Genomic DNA, 15,456 nt, shown 5'->3' with positions numbered 1-15,456 from the left:
ACATAAGATAAATAATTATTAAGATGATCTGCTATTACATTGTCTCCCTCAACAAGACTCCTTGGATGTAATGACACCCGAGTTCGGCGGCCGTGCGGGATGCCAGCCAAACTTGGATGTTTTTTTTTAAAGGGGTAAACACTTACAAGGCATGTTATTACATCTTCTTCCCAGTCTCTGTCTTTAGTCTTATTATTCAGCCTTTTGTTTTTCTCCTTTTGCTTATATACCTAAAAAAGTTTTGCATCCTTTTCCCACTGACTGGGCCATTCAGAATTGAAGTAACATTTATAATTTGCATACTATAAAATTATACAGAGCAGCTGATTGGTTGCCGTGGACAACTTCTCCACTGGTTCACTTCTCCACACTTTTCACTGCTTCATGAATAGACCCCTTGGTCTCCTTCTGTCTAACAAGATATATCTCTTTGTCTTCATTATTTTGTGTGTGCTTATTAGTGATGAGCGGGTTCGGATCCTCGGGATCCGAACCCGCCCGAACTTCACATTTTTTTACACGGGTCCGAGCGACTCGGATCCTCCCGCCTTGCTCGGTTAACCCGAGCGCGCCCGAACGTCATCATCCCGCTGTCGGATTCTCGCGAGATTCGGATTCTATATAAGGAGCCGCGCGTCGCTGCCATTTTCACACATGCATTGAGATTGATAGGGAGAGGACGTGGCTGGCGTCCTCTCCGTTATATAAAGAAAAGAGTAAACTGAGTGACTTAGTTATTGTGGGGAGGATTGGGGACGGGGAGCAGCTGTTAGGGAGTACAGTGCAGGGTTTACCACCAGTGAGTTTAATCCTTTGTTTCTCTGCCTGAAAAAAATGCTCCACCATATCTGTGCTCACTCAGTGTGCTACACTGCTGCATGATATATCTGTGCTGAGTGCACTGCTCTGCTCACACTGCCTAATTGTGGGGACTGGGGAGCAGTTATAGCAGGAGTACAGTGCATTTTGCTGACAGTGACCACCAGTCCAGTATACGTTTGTCTGCCTGAAAAACACTCCTGTGGTGGGTTTTTTTTTCTTCATACTAGTTTAGCAGTCTGCTGACAGTGTCCACCAGGTCCGTTATATACAGTATATATATATATATATATATATATAAGCAGTACGGTAGGCCACGGCTGTACCTACCTCTGTGTCGTCAGTGCACTCGTCGTCCATAAGAAATATATAATACTATACTATCCATCCATCTACATTGTATACCTGTGGTGTTTTTTTTTCTCTTCATACTAATTTAGCAGTCTGCTGACAGTGTCCACCAGGTCCGTTATATACAGTATATTATATATATAAGCAGTACGGTAGGCCACGGCTGTACCTAACTCTGTGTCGTCAGTGCACTCGTCGTCCATAAGTAATATATAATATCCATCCATCTACATTGTATACCTGTGGTGTTTTTTTTTCTTCTTCATACTAGTTTAGCAGTCTGCTGACAGTGTCCACCAGGTCCGTTATATACAGTATATTATATATATAAGCAGTACGGTAGGCCACGGCTGTACCTACCTCTGTGTCGTCAGTGCACTCGTCGTCCATAAGTAATATATATTACTATACTATCCATCCATCTACATTGTATACCTGTGGTGTTTTTTTTTCTCTTCATACTAGTTTAGCAGTCTGCTGACCGTGTCCACCAGGTCCGTTATATACAGTATATATATATATATATATATATATATATAAGCAGTACGGTAGGCCACGGCTGTACCTACCTCTGTGTCGTCAGTGCACTCGTCGTCCATAAGAAATATATAATACTATACTATCCATCCATCTACATTGTATACCTGTGGTGTTTTTTTTTCTCTTCATACTAATTTAGCAGTCTGCTGACAGTGTCCACGAGGTCCGTTATATACAGTATATTATATATATAAGCAGTACGGTAGGCCACGGCTGTACCTAACTCTGTGTCGTCAGTGCACTCGTCGTCCATAAGTAATATATAATACTATACTATCCATCCATCTACATTGTATACCTGTGGTGTTTTTTTTTCTTCTTCATACTAGTTTAGCAGTCTGCTGACAGTGTCCACCAGGTCCGTTATATACAGTATATTACATATATAAGCAGTACGGTAGGCCATGGCTGTACCTACCTCTGTGTCGTCAGTGCACTGGTCGTCCATAAGTAATATATAATACTATACTATCCATCCATCTACATAGTATACCTGTGGTGGGTTTTTTTTTCTTCATACTAGTTTAGCAGTCTGCTGACAGTGTCCACCAGGTCCGTTATACAGTATATTATATATATAAGCACTGCAGTACGGTAGGCCACGGCTGTACCTACCTCTGTGTCGTCAGCGCACTCGTCGTCCATAAGTAATATAATACTATACTATCCATCCATCTACACAGTATACCTGTGGTGTGTTTTTTTTTCTTCATACTAGTTTAGCAGTCTGCTGACAGTGTCCACCAGGTCCGTTATATACAGTATATTATATAAGCAGTACGGTAGGCCACGGCTATACCTACCTCTGTGTCGTCACTCGTCATCCATAAGTATAAGTAATAATAGTATACTATCCACCCATCTACATTGTATACCTGTGGTGGCTTTTAGTTGTGCGCATTAAAATATGGAGAACAAAAATGTGGAGGTTAAAAAAATAGGGAAAGATCAGGATCCACTTCCACCTCGTGCTGAAGCTGCTGCCACTAGTCATGGCCGAGACGATGAAATGCCATCAACGTCGTCTGCCAAGGCCGATGCCCAATGTCATAGTACAGAGCATGTAAATCCAAAACACAAAAAGATCAGTAAAAAAATGGCCCAAAAATCAAAATTAAAAGCGTCTGAGGAGAATCGTAAACTTGCCAATATGCCATTTACGACACGGAGTGGCAAGGAACGGCTGAGGCCTATGTTCATGGCTAGTGGTTCAGCTTCACATGAGGATGGAAGCACTCATCCTCTCGCTAGAAAAAAGAAAAGACTTGCGGCAAAAGCACAGCAAAGAACTGTGCGTTCTTCGAAATCCCAAATCCCAAAGGAGAGTCCAATTGTGTCGGTTGCGATGCCTGACCTTCCTAACACTGGACGGGAAGAGCTTGCGCCTTCCACCATTTGCACGCCCCCTGCAAGTGTTGAAAGGAGCACCCGCAGTCCAGTTCCTGATAGTCAAATTGAAGATGTCAGTGTTGAAGTACACCAGGATGAGGATATGGGTGTTGCTGGCGCTGGGGAGGAAATTGACAAGGAGGATTCTGATGGTGAGGTGGTTTGTTTAAGTCAGGCACCCGGGGAGACACCTGTTGTCCGTGGGAGGAATATGGCCATTGACATGCCTGGTGAAAATACCAAAAAAATCAGCTCTTCAGTGTGGAAGTATTTCAACAGAAATGCGGACAACTGGTGTCAAGCCGTGTGTTGCCTTTGTCAAACTGTAATAAGTAGGGGTAAGGACGTTAACCACTTCGGAACATCCTCCCTTATACGTCACCTGCAGCGCATTCATAATAAGTCAGTGACAAGTTCAAAAACTTTGGGCGACAGCGGAAGCAGTCCACTGACCAGTAAATCCCTTCCTCTTGTAACCAAGCTCGCGCAAACCACACCACCAACTCCCTCAGTGTCAATTTCCTCCTTACCCAGGAAAGCCAATAGTCCTGCAAGCCATGTCACTGGCAAGTCTGACGAGTCCTCTCCTGCCTGGGATTCCTCCGATGCATCCTTGAGTGTAACGCCTACTGCTGCTGGCGCTGCTGTTGTTGCTGCTGGGAGTCGATCGTCATCCCAGAGGGGAAGTCGGAAGACCACTTGTACTACTTCCAGTAAGTAATTGACTATCCAACAGTCCTTTGCGAGGAAGATGAAATATCACAGCAGTCATCCTGTTGCAAAGCGGATAACTGAGGCCTTGACAACTATGTTGGTGTTAGAAGTGCGTCCAGTATCCGCCGTTAGTTCACAGGGAACTAGACAATTGCTTGAGGTAGTGTGCCCCCGTTACCAAATACCATCTAGGTTCCACTTCTCTAGGCAGGCGATACCGAGAATGTACACGGACGTCAGAAAAAGACTCACCAGTGTCCTAAAAAATGCAGTTGTACCCAATGTCCACTTAACCACGGACATGTGGACAAGTGGAGTAGGGCAGACTCAGGACTACATGACTGTGACAGCCCACTGGGTAGATGTATTGCCTCCCGCTGCAAGAACAGCAGTGGCGGCACCAGTAGCAGCATCTCGCAAACGCCAACTCGTTCCTAGGCAGGCTACGCTTTGTATCACCGCTTTCCAGAATACGCACACAGCTGAAAACCTCTTACGGCAACTGAGGAAGATCATCGCAGAATGGCTTACCCCAATTGGACTCTCCTGGGGATTTGTGGCATCGGACAACGCCAGCAATATTGTGCGTGCATTACATCTGGGCAAATTCCAGCACGTCCCATGTTTTGCACATACCTTGAATTTGGTGGTGCAGAATTATTTAAAAAACGACAGGGGCGTGCAAGAGATGCTGTCGGTGGCCAGAAGAATTGCGGGTCACTTTTGGCGTACAGGCACCGCGTACAGAAGACTGGAGCACCACCAAAAACACCTGAACCTGCCCTGCCATCATCTGAAGCAAGAGGTGGTAACGAGGTGGAATTCAACCCTCTATATGCTTCAGAGGATGGAGGAGCAGCAAAAGGCCATTCAAGCCTATACATCTGGCCATGATATAGGCAAAGGAGGTGGAATGCACCTGTCTCAAGCGCAGTGGAGAATGATTTCAACGTTGTGCAAGGTTCTGCAACCTTTTGAACTTGCCACACGTGAAGTCAGTTCAGACACTGCCAGCCTGAGTCAGGTCATTCCCCTCATCAGGCTTTTGCAGAAGAAGCTGGAGACATTGAAGGAGGAGCTAAAACAGAGCGATTCCGCTAGGCATGTGGGACTTGTGGATGGAGCCCTTCATTCGCTTAACCAGGATTCACTGGTGGTCAATCTGTTGAAATCAGAGCACTACATTTTGCTCACCGTGCTCGATCCTAGATTTAAAACCTACGTTGGATCTCTCTTTCCAGCAAACACAAGTCTGCAGGGGTTCAAAGAACTGCTGGTGAGAAAATTGTCAAGTCAAGCGGAACGCGACCCGTCAACATCTCCTCCTTCACATTCTCCCGCAACTGGGGGTGCGAGGAAAAGGCTATGAATTCCGAGCCCACCCGCTGGCGGTGGTGCAGGGCAGTCTGGAACGACTGCTGATGCTGACATCTGGTCCGGACTGAAGGACCTGCCAACGATTACTGACATGTCGTCTACTGTCACTGCATATGATTCTCTCACCATTGAAAGAATGGTGGAGGATTATATGAGTGACCGCATCCAAGTAGGCACTTCAGACAGTCCGTACGTATACTGGCAGGAAAAAGAGGCAATTTGGAGGCCCTTGCACAAACTGGCTTTATTCTACCTAAGTTGCCCTCCCTCCCAGTGTGTACTCCGAAAGAGTGTTTAGTGCCGCCGCTCACCTTGTCAGCAATCGGCGTACGAGGTTACTTCCAGAAAATGTGGAGAAGATGATGTTCATTAAAATGAATTATAATCAATTCCTCCGTGGAGACATTCACCAGCAGCAATTGCCTCCATAAAGTACACAGGGATCTGAGATGGTGGATTCCAGTGGGGACGAATTAATAATCTGTGAGGAGGGGGATGTACACAGTGAAAGGGGTGATGAATCGGAGGATGATGATGAGGTGAACATCTTGCCTCCGTAGAGCCAGTTTGTGCAAGGAGAGATTGCTTCTTTTTTGGTGGGGGCCCAAACCAACCAGTCATTTCAGTCACAGTCGTGTGGCAGACCCTGTCGCTGAAATGATGGGTTCGTTAAAGTGTGCATGTCCTGTTTTTACAACATTAGGGTGGGTGGGAGGGCCCAAGGACAATTCCGTCTTGCACCTCTTTTTTCTTTCATTTTTCTTTGCGTCATGTGCTGTTTTTGGAGTATTTTTTGGAAGGGCCATCCTGCGTGACACTGCAGTGACACTCCTAGATGGGACAGGTGTTTGTGTCGGCCACTAGGGTCGCTTAGCTTACCCACACAGCTACCTCATTGCGCCTCTTTTTTTCTTTGCGTCATGTGCTGTTTGGGGAGTATTTTTTGGAAGGGCCATCCTGCGTGACACTGCAGTGCCACTCCTAGATGGGACAGGTGTTTGTGTCGGCCACTAGGGTCGCTTAGCTTACTCACACAGCTACCTCATTGCGCCTCTTTTTTTCTTTGCGTCATGTGCTGTTCGGGGAGTATTTTTTGGAAGGGCCATCCTGCGTGACACTGCAGTGCCACTCCTAGATGGGACAGGTGTTTGTGTCGGCCACTAGGGTCGCTTAGCTTACTCACACAGCTACCTCATTGCGCCTCTTTTTTTCTTTGCGTCATGTGCTGTTTGGGGAGTATTTTTTGGAAGGGCCATCCTGCGTGACACTGCAGTGCCACTCCTAGATGGGACAGGTGTTTGTGTCGGCCACTAGGGTCGCTTAGCTTACTCACACAGCTACCTCATTGCGCCTCTTTTTTTCTTTGCGTCATGTGCTGTTTGGGGAGTATTTTTTGGAAGGGCCATCCTGTGTGACACTGCAGTGCCACTCCTAGATGGGCCAGGTGTTTGTGTCGGCCACTAGGGTCGCTTAGTTTACTCACACAGCTACCTCATTGCGCCTCTTTTTTTCTTTGCGTCATATGCTGTTTGGGGAGTATTTTTTGGAAGGGCCATCCTGCGTGACACTGCAGTGCCACTCCTAGATGGGACAGGTGTTTGTGTCGGCCACTAGGGTCGCTTAGCTTACTCACACAGCTACCTCATTGCGCCTCTTTTTTTCTTTGCGTCATGTGCTGTTTGGGGAGTATTTTTTGGAAGGGCCATCCTGCGTGACACTGCAGTGCCACTCCTAGGTGGGACAGGTGTTTGTGTCAGCCACTTGGGTCGCTTATCTTAGTCACACAGCTACCTCATTGCGCCTCTTTTTTTCTTTGCGTCATGTGCTGTTTGGGGAGTATTTTTTTGAAGGGCCATCCTGCGTGACACTGCAGTGACACTCCTAGATGGGCCAGGTGTTTGTGTCGGCCACTTGGGTCGCTTAGCTTAGCCATCCAGCGACCTCTGTGCAAATTTTAGGACTAAAAATAATATTGTGAGGTGTAAGGTGTTCAGAATAGACTGGAAATGAGTGTAAATTATGGTTATTGAGGTTAATAATACTATGGGATCAAAATGACCCCCATATTCTATGATTTAAGCTGTTTTTTAGGGTTTTTTTAAAAAAACACCCGAATCCGACAAAAACAATTCGGTGAGGTTTTGCCAAAACGCGTTCGAACCCAAAACACGGCCGCGGAACCGAACCCAAAACCAAAACACAAAACCAGAAAAATTTCCGGTGCACATCACTAGTGCTTATATTTCTTAAACGCCACTTTTTCTGCTTTCACAATATTTGCTACTTCTTTCGCAAACCACACTGGCTTCCTTTTCCTTGTGTCTTTCCTAACACTTTTTATACAACGGTCTGTTGCCTTAAATATTGCACTTTTTAATGTTTCCCACCTCTCCTGCATTGCTTCCAAGTTCCTCCACTCTGCCAAAGAATCGCTTACACATTTTCCCATCCCTACAAATTCAGCCTTGCTAAAATTCAACACCTTTGTTGAGTCTGTCTTTATGCTGAACCATACTGCTTGATGATCACTGGATCCCAGGTTTTTACCCACTTTTACATCCGATATTCTGACTCAATTTGTAAGTATTAAGTCTAATATTGCGTCTTTCCAAGTGGGCTCCCTCACCAATTGCTGGAGGGATGCTCCCTGCAAGGAATTCAAAATGTCCCTATTTCTAGTGAAACTAGCAACAGACATCTCACAGTTTACAGTACATCAGGAAGATTAAAGTCTCCCATGATTATTGGCTGTGATTCATAGAATCGACAGTATCTAGGTCGACAATGTTTGAGTCGACCACTGAAGGTCGACAGGCAATAGGTCAACAGGGATGGAAGGTCGACACGGTTTCTAGGTCGACGTGTTCTATGTTGACAGTTCAAAAGGTCGACATGAGTTTGAAAAGTTTTTTTGGTGTCGTTTACTCCGTACAGTGACCAGGAAGCCGAATTAGTGCACTGTGTCCCCTCACATGGCTCGCATTGCTCGCCATGCTTTGGGCAAGGTTACTATTCCCAATCGTAGTCCACGTGGATCGTTACGTATGAAAAAGTTCAAAAAAATGAAACATTTTTTTTTTTAAAAACTCATGTCGACCTTGTGAACTGTTGACATAGAACATGTCAACATAGGAACCATGTCGACCTTCCATCACTGTCGACCTATTGCCTGTCAACCATCAGCGGTCGACCAAAACATTGTCGACCTAGATAGTGTCGACTTTCAGACCGGATCCCCGATTATTACCTCTCCTTTTACTGCCATTTTAATGATGTACTGCAATAGGTTCTTGTCCAGTTCCCCTTCCTAACCTGGTGGTCTATAGATCACCCCAATACGAAGATTTGCTTTCTGCCTTGTTTCTGTCAACCAAAGGGCCTCCGTTTTTTCAATACAGGTTGAGTATCCCTTATCCAAAATGCTTGGGACCAGAGGTATTTTGGATATGGGATTTTTCCGTATTTTGGAATAATTACATACCATAATGAGATATCATGGTGATGGGACCCAAGTCTAAGAACAGAATGCATTTATGTTACATATACACCTTATACACACAGCCTAAAGGTCATTTTAGACAATATTTTTTATAACTTTGTGCATTAAACAAAGTGTCTCTACATTCACACAATTCATTTATGTTTCATATACACCTTATGCACACAGCCTGTAGGTCATTTAATACAATGGCCCTCATTCCGAGTTGTTCGCTCGCAAGGCGATTATAGCAGAGTTACACACGCTAAGCCGCCGCCTACTGGGAGTGAATCTAAACATCTTAAATGTGCGACCGATGTATTCGCAATATTGCGATCAAAACCGAGTTAGCAGTTTCTGAGTAACTCCAGACTTACTCTGCCTGTGCGATCAATTCAGTGCTTTTCGGTCCCGGCTGACGTCATAAACACACCCAGCGTTCGCCCAAGCACTCCCACCGTTTCTCCAGACACGCCTGCGTTTTTTCCGGAAACGGTAGCGTTTCCAGCCACACGCCCCTAAAACGCCGTACATCCGCCCAGTAACACCCATTTCCTGTCAATCACAATGCGTTCTCCGGAGCGACGAAAAAGCCGTGAGTAGAATTACTTTCTTCTTAGTAAAGTTACTTGACGCATGCGCAGTGCGAACATTACGCATGCGCACTAAGAGAATTCTCACTGCGATGCGATGAAAAATACCGAGCGAACAACTCGGAATGAGGGCCAATATTTTTAATAACTTTGTGTATTAAACAAAGTTTGTGTACATTGAGCCATCAAAAAAACAAAGATTTCACTATCTCACTCTCACTCCAAAAAGTCCGTATTTCGGAATATTTCGTATTTCGGAATATATGGATATGGGATACTCAACCTGTACTGTGTATTAAGGTAGTATTTATGCTTTTTTATATGCATTGCTACCCTTCCTCTGATTCTTCCCATTCTGCTCTTCCTATATAAAGTATATCCCAGTATAGCTATATCCCAGTCATGATTTTCATTGCCCCATGACTGTAATCAGTGGCGTCACAAGGCGGGTGCGGGGGGTGCGGCCCGCACCCGGGTGTGACGCCTGGAGGAGGGTGACACCAAATGTCAGCTCCTCCACACTGACAGGAGCCAGGTGCTGCAGTGAGAAAGTCTCCTACAGCACCCGGCTCCTGTCACAGAAGAGGAGCCAACAGCGGACGGAGACTGGCTCTGGGGGAAGCCCAGCATCTCCGGAGACGCTGGGCACACCCCCAGAGTGACGATCCGGGATCCCCCGCAAAGCCACGCCCCCTGAATACAAGGCCATGCCCCCTTTTTGCCGCGGTAGGAGATCAGGGGCGCGCACCGGGTGTCACCACACCCGGTGACGCCTCTGACTGTAATAGCCACAATATCTAGATTCTAGATCATCCCTTGTCATTATTGCAATTAGTGCTAGGATTTTATTTCCTAAGCTCCCTGCATTTGCACACATGGGGCCTAAGGGGGTTATTAAGGTTTGTTAGCAAACCAAAAAAGTTAGCAATTGGGCAAAACCATGTTGCACTACAGGTGGAGCAGATGTAACACGTGCAGAGAGAGTTAGATTTGGGTGGGTTGTATTGTTCCTGTGCATAGTAAATACTAGCTGCTGAATTTTTATATTGCAATTTAGATTTCCGTTTGAACACACCCCACCCAAATCGAAATCTCTCTGCACATGTTACATCTGCCCCACCTGCAGTGCAACATGGTTTTGCCCAATTGCTAAATTTTTTGGTTTGCAAACAAACCTGAATAACCCCCTAAGTCAGCTTCAGTTGCAGTTTTGCTAAAATAGCAAAACTGCAACTGCTTACGACCGCATGCTGGGGGCCGCCCAGCATGTCAATTGCGATCGCATTGCAGACCCGGCAAATAGAGGTAGCCCCCCTGCATACGCAGCCAGGCTGCATATGCTGGCGCAGCGTGGCCATGTTTTTCCCTGCAGCATCTGCGTTTGATGTCATGTGGCCACCCCTAAAATGGTACGGACCACCCCCTCTAATGCCACGTCGCCACCCTCTGACGCCTACTGCTGTTGATCACAGTGCAGTGGCATCCTTCCATGTGCTGTGGACTTTGCGCATGCTCAGACAGCCGAAAAGTGTCCATCTGCAATTTTTGCAATTTACCAATTGAAGCTGAATTAGACTCATAGGCCCTCATTCCGAGTCGTTCGCTCTGTAATTTTCATCGCATCGCAGTGAAATTCCGCTTAGTACGCATGCACAATATTCGCACTGCGACTGCGGCAAGTAATTTTACAATGAAGATAGTATTTTTACTCACGGCTTTTTCTTCGCTCCGGCGTTCGTAGTGTGATTGACAGGAAATGGGTGTTACTGTGCGGAAACACTGCGTTTTATGGGCGTGTGGATGAAAACGCTACCGTTTCCGGAAAAAACGCAGGAGTGGCCGCAGAAACGGGGGAGTGTCTGGGCGAACGCTGGGTGTGTTTGTGACGTCAAACCAGGAACGACAAGCACTGAACTGATCGCAGATGCCGAGTAAGTGTGGAGCTACTCAGAAACTGCTAAGAAGTTTGTAATCGCAATATTGCGAATACATCGTTCGCAATTTTAAGATGCTAAGATACACTCCCAGTAGGCGGCGGCTTAGCGTGAGCAACTCTGCTAAAATCGCCTTGCGAGCGATCAACTCGGAATGAGGGCCATAGCTCTTTGAGCTTTGTCACATGCCATTTCAATGCAATGCAATATGTGAATAAATCTATTTTTTATTTTTTTACTCTTTGTGGCTTTACCTGTGTGGCATCTGAGGTAGCACCAGGGCCGGTTCTAGACCTTGTAGCACCAAAAAGTAGGGGCATGGCTCCATATGGAAGGGGTGTGGCCACAATTATGCCCCCTGTAGTTGTGCCCCCAATAGATTTGCCTCCTGTAGCTGTGCCCCCAGTAGCGTCGCTTACAAACACAAAAGAAAACCCCACACAATACTTACCAGCCCCGCTCCTGCTTCCCGACCGCTGCTGCACTGCCCTCCGTCTCTGGTCATCCACTACTCTCTATGGGAGAGATGTCAAGACGTCTTTCCCATTGCAGCGCTGCACTGACACTAGAGGACAATTATGACCTCTAGCATCTGACAGTGGCGCCGGCTGCAGCGGACGCCCACACAGCCCACGGCGCCTGCTGTAGCCGGGGAGCAGGGAGCCAGAATGTGTGGTGTGGGTGGGCGCCTGCGGGGTGACTGTGGCCGCGCCCGTGGGCTGCAGCACCCCGGGCACCCGCCCTGAACCGATCCTGGGTGGTGTGAATGTAGGGTTTGTTAGTTGTTGAGTTTTTAGTCTTACTAATATCAAAATCTTCATCTCTAATTGGAAATTTGATTTACCCCCTACCTGACTATCAAATGTAATCCTCTATTTCAGGGGTGGCCAATCCACATAAAATACATTGAAAAAGACAGATTAACCTAATATATTTCAGTTTCCCTATGCCACTGTAGCAGCCCCTCACGTGTCACTGTAGCAGCCTGTCATGTTGTCACTGCAGCCCTTCATGTGTCACTTTAGCCACCCATGCCATTGTAGCAGCCCCCACACCACATGTGTCCAGCAGCCTCTGCTCCAAACCCGTGGTGGTCCGTGCTGAGGTACCTGTAGTCCCCCACTGCTTGCCGGGGGAAGGAATTGTCTAATCTAGTATCCGGCTCCCTCAGTCCCCGTAGTAACACTGGGGTAGAGAGGGCAATGGGCACAATGCTGGTATCACACAGGGGGTGTGAACAGGAGGGGGACATGTTCTGAGCACAGAGACTGCTATTCATGAAGCAGTGAAAAGTGTGGAGAAGTGAGCCAGTGGAGAAGTTGCCCATGACAACCAATCAGCTGCTCTGTATAATTTTGCATTATGGAAATTATAAATGTTACGTCAATGCTGATTGGTTGTCATGGGCAACATGTCTCATTTTGGGGCGGGATGCAGTAACAATGGCCCTCATTCCGAGTTGTTCGCTCGGTGTTTTTCATCGCATCGCAGTGAAATTCCGCTTAGTGCGCATGCGCAATGTTCGCATTGCGACTGCGCCAAGTAACTTTACTATGAAGATGGTATTTTTACTCACGGCTTTTTCATCGCTCCGGCGATCGCATTGTGATTGACAGGAAATGGGTGTTACTGGGCGGAAACACGGCGTTTTAGGGGCGTGTGGCTGAAAACGCTACCGTTTCCGGAAAAAACGCAGGAGTGGCCGGAGAAACGGTGGGAGTGCCTGGGCGAACGCTGGGTGTGTTTGTGACGTCAACCTGGAACGACAAGCACTGAACTGATCGCACAGGCAGAGTAAGTCTGAAGCTACTCTAAAACTGCTACGAGGTTTGTGATCGCAATATTGCGAATACATCGGTCGCACTTTTAAGAAGCTAAGATACACTCCCAGTAGGCGTAGGCTTAGCGTGTGTAACTCTGCTACATTCGCATTGCGAGCGATCAACTCGGAATGAGGGCCAATGGGCAGTACATTCCGTCAAATTTCACATTGATACTAATAGCATATGTACTAACATATGCAATTAGAATCGCAAAGGACAGCTCTTCAGAAAAGAGCAGCCCTTTGCGATGCCTGGACTTCCAGGTCTCGGCCCTTGGAGACCCTCTGCACATGTACAGAGGGACGCAGCGGCCATGGGGCGCACTGGGAGGGATCCGATTGGATCCCTCTCAGGAAGATACAAAAAGAAGCCCATATGCTTCTATAGGTTAACACCAGCCCATAGACTTCTATAGGGTAATGCCAGCATAAGCTGCCGTTCTCCTCCGCAGAAAAGCCCTGGCCTAGTTCATGTGGAAATGCGGTACATTCCCCCCATACAGGGTTTTTACCGCATTTCCCTATAGTAAATCCTGCCCATAGAGTTCTTATACATAGAATCACAATAAAAACGTTTGACAATTTTTTATTTCCTCCCCTCTGAAGCCTGGATGTTATTGAAAAGTATAATGTGTAAATACTCCAAGCACCAAAAATGTATTAAACACACTGTTGTGCCCCAAGTTTACCACAATACCCCCACGTTGGTGATATAGCTATATGTAGGGGCCCCCCAGTTTGGAGGGGCCTTGGGCTATGGCCCCGGTTGCCCTGTTGTTAATGCGGTACTGGACATTATAGGCATTTGTTGAGGGGATTAATGTAAGCTGGACTGAACACACTTTACACTTGCTCGAGTTGTACTAGTGTAAGAGGGTGGCGGGGCGTTGTAGTGCCTGCTGCCGTGCAGGTGTAGGTTCACCACTTACCAGGCGCCGCACTCTCTCACCTTCAGGTACCGGAACCTTCAACGGACCTGGAAATCTTCAGTCGGACCCAGACACGGCGATCCCCTCTCGGAGCTGACGGACGAACGAGCTGGGGAGAAAGTAAACAAACTTAAGGGGGGGATCAACTCTTCCTCCACCGGAAAAGGGGATACCCCAGGGGGTGGCGGCGACCTTCACGAGTTGGGTGTAAGGTCATCACCGGCACAAAGCCTCAGCCACCCAATTCTCACACACTCGCACTCTCGCCAGGGGGCCCGACTATAAGTGCCTACGGGCCAGGGGCCCGACTATAAGTGCCCACGGATCGGGGGCCCGACTATAAGTGCCCACGGGCCAGGAGGGCCCGACTATAAGTGCCCACGGGCCGGGAGGGCCCGACTATAAGTGCCCACGGGCCGGGAGGGCCCGACTATAAGTGCCCACGGGCCGGGAGGGCCCGACTATAAGTGCCCACGGGTCAGGAGGGCCCGACTGTGCCCACGGGCCTAATGCCCGAACACCCGGTGGTCTAGGGAGGATAGAGAGGGTACACGGGCACCTGAGAAGGGCCTACCTGACCCGGTGGGAGAGGCACCAGGGGGGAGCTTCGTCAGCTCTCTTTCTTCCCACTCCTGGTGGCCTCTCCGGCGCTCCCCTTCACTCCTCTGCCGCTGGCCCGTCCTGGCCAGCGGCACCACTGTCGCCTCTCCGAGTCCAGCTGCCGCTGGACATCTTCTCTCAGGAGCCGGTCATCTTCTGGCTTCTTCCGCGACCTCAGGACCTTCCACCGCGACGTCCTCTTCTTCCTGGCACCGCCCGGATCTTCACCGCTCTTCGGCGCCGCTTCTTCTCTCTTCAGCTCCCGCCCGGCGTCTGACGTCAGATGCCGGGGGCGGGGCCTATGACGTGGTGAGCGCCGATTGGCTCGCTGTGCCCGCCTCTGATTGGCCGGTGAGCCGCAATTGGCTCGCGGACGGCGTCGGGTTTCAAATCCTGCATCGGCGCTCTTCATTGGAGGCCAGATTGGTGCCAAGTTTAAAACGCCGCTGCCCGTCGCCGCTGACAGTCTGGTGCAGGGAAACGTCTGATCCCTGCACCAGACACCCGCCGCTGCTGCACACCCAGCGCTGGTGACAGACAAGCTGCCCCAGCGCTGTCCACAGCCAGGGACTGCACCTCTGATGTGCCCTGGGACACAGGGCACATCTCTACACTAGTCTTTAAGACTGCCCACTGATAGGGATGGGAATACACCTTCAATATTTTGTGATTAATGTTTAGTGTTATTGAAGTTTTTTGCCCAATGGGTAAAACATTGATAACACTGATGCTGTATTTTGATGTGCCATCCCTAGTGTAGCTTCCTTCTGCTCAATGCCTAGCAAAACCTTCCTTGTGTGCTCTGAGTCTACCCGGTAACTATTGTATCATGCGCTACAAATATTCCTATTGGCCAAAACCTCCAGAAAAACTCAGTAATATGTTGTCAACTTGACGAGGGTGTCCGTGT

At 48.0% G+C, this 15,456-nt stretch overlaps 1 long non-coding RNA gene across 1 annotated transcript in view; it reads right to left on the bottom strand.

Moving 5' to 3' along the window:
- LOC134947954 (uncharacterized) overlaps positions 1-15,456 on the bottom strand; it is a 171,398-nt gene that overhangs the window by 101,663 nt on the left and 54,279 nt on the right. The window lies entirely within an intron of this gene.

The sequence above is a fragment of the Pseudophryne corroboree genome, chromosome 8 (assembly GCF_028390025.1).
Source record: "Pseudophryne corroboree isolate aPseCor3 chromosome 8, aPseCor3.hap2, whole genome shotgun sequence".
Taxonomy (NCBI): domain Eukaryota; kingdom Metazoa; phylum Chordata; class Amphibia; order Anura; family Myobatrachidae; genus Pseudophryne; species Pseudophryne corroboree.
The sequence above is the reverse complement of the archived record's forward strand: the minus strand, read 5'-3'. Positions and strand labels throughout refer to the sequence as shown.